We start from the raw sequence: 3,613 nt of genomic DNA, 5'->3' as shown, positions 1-3,613 counted from the left end.
CCACGGGAAGGAACTCAGGGAAGAAAATCCTCGCTGGCCTCTGAGCCACACACCCTCCAGCGTCAGTGGCCCCGTTAACACCGAGTGGTGGAGGCAGCCCCGTCCTGAGTGGGCTTGGACACTCTTTTTGTGCAGCTTTGCTGAAATCACAACCCGCCTGGAGCTTTGTAGAAAATCTTGGTACACACGCCCAGCCTCCACCCTTGCCAGCCAACCCTCGCCCCTCAGGCCTCGGCAGCCTTGGCTCCACACTCACTGTGGGCCACCCAGACATCACTCTGGACGTTCACGTCGGTGGGATCATGTGACGCATGCTTCTGCCACCTGCCCCTTGGGCCTTGCATTGTGATTCCAAGATTCGTTCGTGTGGGTAATAAATACATTTTTAAAGATGTAACTGAGACTGATTTCCCAGAAGAACTGATGAGGGGAGGGAGAAGCAGTTTAACTAAATAAGAAAAAAAGGGAAATAAATGAGATATTCTCACACCAAATGTTGTAGTACACATGCATACCTGTAACTTACTAAAAAAAAGACTCAAAGATCATCTAAACAGGAATATAACTTTTTGAAGGCTTTTGGGCAAATGCATGATTCATGGATAAAAAATGGCTCTCACACAATGTTGCTACTTTATATTATGGATAGCAAGGACTTTCAAATGCCAAAAGGTGTGAATTTGACTGTATCTCAGGGGTCCTAAGAGCCAGTGGCCAGGCCAAATTGACCGTTACTATATACTTCCTTCATTTCTCCTCTGAAACGGAAGCTCACCCAGGGAAGTACCTGTGAAAAGCGTGCAGTTGTTCCAGGCTTTGCCGGAGCAGGTGATTGTAAATATTTGCCCCACAACATGGAAACCTGAAGGACCCCAGAGGTGATCGTAAATATTTGCCCCACAACATGGAAACCTGAAGGACCCCAGAATCTCCAGTTCCTGAGCTTCTTTTGGACACCTGTGGCAGGGTACATTTTGGGAAGGAAAAGAGCTGAACTAGCAACACACAAATAGTCTCAAGTTTCTGGATCTCCTTATTCTCCTTGTAAATGTTGGTTTGCAAATGGATCTTTTCTGGGATGAGTCACTGCCATTTGATTCACCAGAGGATAAGACACGGAGATTAAAGAAAACACAATCTCCATAGGGTGGGCAACTGTGATGTGAGATATTTTTCAGATGAAAAAAATGAAACTCGGAAGGCGTATCTGACCCAGTAGGTGTTGGGGCAGGTCCCTATGGACTGGGTGGGGGGGCAGAGCCCCATTAAGTCTTGGGTGGGGAGATGGTTTCCCATTTCATTGTCAACGTTCTCCACTTGGCTTTGGAAGGAATGACGCAGGCCATGGTAAACTGCGTCAAAGTACACACTTAAGCACATATCTTTCCATTTTGTGTCCACTTCCTAAGTCAGTTTTGTTCTTGGCAATATATGCTCGAGCTGAATGATGGAGGGATAGATGTCAAGAGTAATCCAGATAGCACAGTGTTTAAGAACTGACTAACCCCTGTGACTTTCTCCTCTGTTTTATAAAAATACAAAGCTGGGGGCTGGTGCTGTGGCCTAGAGGGTAAATCCACCATCTGTGACGCTGGCATTGCATTTGGGCGTTGGTTCGAGTTCCGGCTGTTCCACTTCCAGTCCAGCTCCCTGCTAATGTGCCTGGGAAAGCAGCAGAATATGACCCAAGTGCTTGGGCCCCTGCACCCATGTGGGAGACATGGATGAAGCTCCTGGCTCCTGTTTTTTTTTCTGGTCCAGCCCTGCAGTGGCAGACATTTTGGGGAGTGAATCAGTGGATGGAAGCTTGCTCGTGCTCTTTCTGTCTCTCCCTCTCTCTGTAACTGTAACTTTCAAATAAATAAACCTTAAAAAAACCCTAAAGCCCCCCAAAGGCCCCCAAAGACAATGTTGTTTTCGTGTTCTTATTCCCTTCCCTTTGTGCCTAATTAAATAAATTTGGGTTTTCCATCATACGATGCTGTCCTGTCACTCTCTTGACCCCATGTGACCACTTTCTTTGCCTTCCTTGGCCTTGCCAAGTACCATCTGCCCTCGAGTTTCTGTACTTTCTGTTCCCCCTGTCTACAACACTCTTCTCCAATTCTGTCCCTGGATGTCATCATATACTCACTCACTCAAGCCTCAGCTATGATGTCATCTCCTCATATGGGCTGCCTGGGACTGCCTACAAGAAGGTGCCCTTGGACAGTAGGTTTAAGATGTCATTCACCTTTTGTGTACATTTTGGTTTCTTTGCAAAAGTTACTACTTTCTAGTACCTCATTCATTGGTAGCATTGTTAATGGCATTCATTAGAAAATGAGCCATACCAGAGCAAGAAATGGGTATAAATCTATACTACAGCACAGGCACCAGGTCATAGGGTAGGTTCCGCATTTATGTGAGTGGATTCATGTTTGCATGGATGGGCAATGAAAACTCTCCATGAACATTTATTTCATTTGTTCATGGTGATCTTACGCTAGAACATATGATAGGAACTTTACATAGAGCATGTATTATCCTTGCAAAAACTCACCATAGTGCCATTCCTGCTAATGCATCTAGGAAAGCCATGGATGATGGCTCAAGTGCTTGAACCCTGCCACCCATGTGGGAGACCAGGATGAAGTTCCAGGATCCTGGCTTTGGCCTGGCCCTGCCCTGGCCATTGGGACCATTTAGGGAGTGAAACAGTTGATGGAAGAGCTTTCTGTCTCCCTCCCTCCCTCTTTCTCTCTCTGCCTTTCAGATAAATATAAATACATTTTAAAAAAATATAATGCAAAATATAAAAGGAAACTCAAAGAGGCCAGCGTTGCAATTGACAAAGGGCACGTGGTCAGCTCCAGGATCCAGATCCACACCTGTCTGAGTCGAGATCCTATCCACTATTCAACCCCAAACACAAGTACTCTACTGATTCATATCATCCTTTGAATCAGTGTATGGAAAGTACTGAAAAACAAGGAACTAAAGGAAATTAACTCAGATTTATGGATGAAGTTAACTAAGTGAAATTAGAGGTTCGCCATTTACAAGTTTTCCCCAGACTTTAAAGCACCTCACTGAAAACTGTGCCCATAGATGAGGAAAGTCTGCCTCCTAGAGTGTGTATGTGGTGTTACACTTTGCCCAGTTCTGTCAGCAAAAATACAAAGTGAAGGAAACAAGAAGAGGAACAAAAATAATGGACGAAGGAGGGGAAGGAGTAGGAGGATGAGGAGGAGGCAACCACCATAAGAACAAAAACACGACAGATGACAGCCCAGGCTCACAGTGTTGGAACTTGTGTTGTGTTTTGGAAATAACTTCCACATACTTTTCCTGTTGACATGGATCATTTGCTCAGTCAGTCTCAAAATTGTCTGGGAGCCAAAAGTCCGTCTCCTTAGTTTCTACCAACAGATCACAGGCAGTCTTGGCTTTGGTTAATTCTTGCTGTCATTTCCTGGTCCAATGCCAAGGTGATCCTTTGACTCCTCCCCTCATTCCTGGGAGGAGGTTAGGTGGCTTCCTGAGGGCAATAAATAGAGCAGTTCTGGGTTCTCCAAAGTGGATTCTTTGTTTCCTGTTATTTGTGAGTGAAGAGCCCGCAAGAGCTGCCTCA

Source organism: Oryctolagus cuniculus, chromosome 1, assembly GCF_964237555.1.
Source record: "Oryctolagus cuniculus chromosome 1, mOryCun1.1, whole genome shotgun sequence".
Taxonomy (NCBI): domain Eukaryota; kingdom Metazoa; phylum Chordata; class Mammalia; order Lagomorpha; family Leporidae; genus Oryctolagus; species Oryctolagus cuniculus.
The sequence above is the reverse complement of the archived record's forward strand: the minus strand, read 5'-3'. Positions refer to the sequence as shown.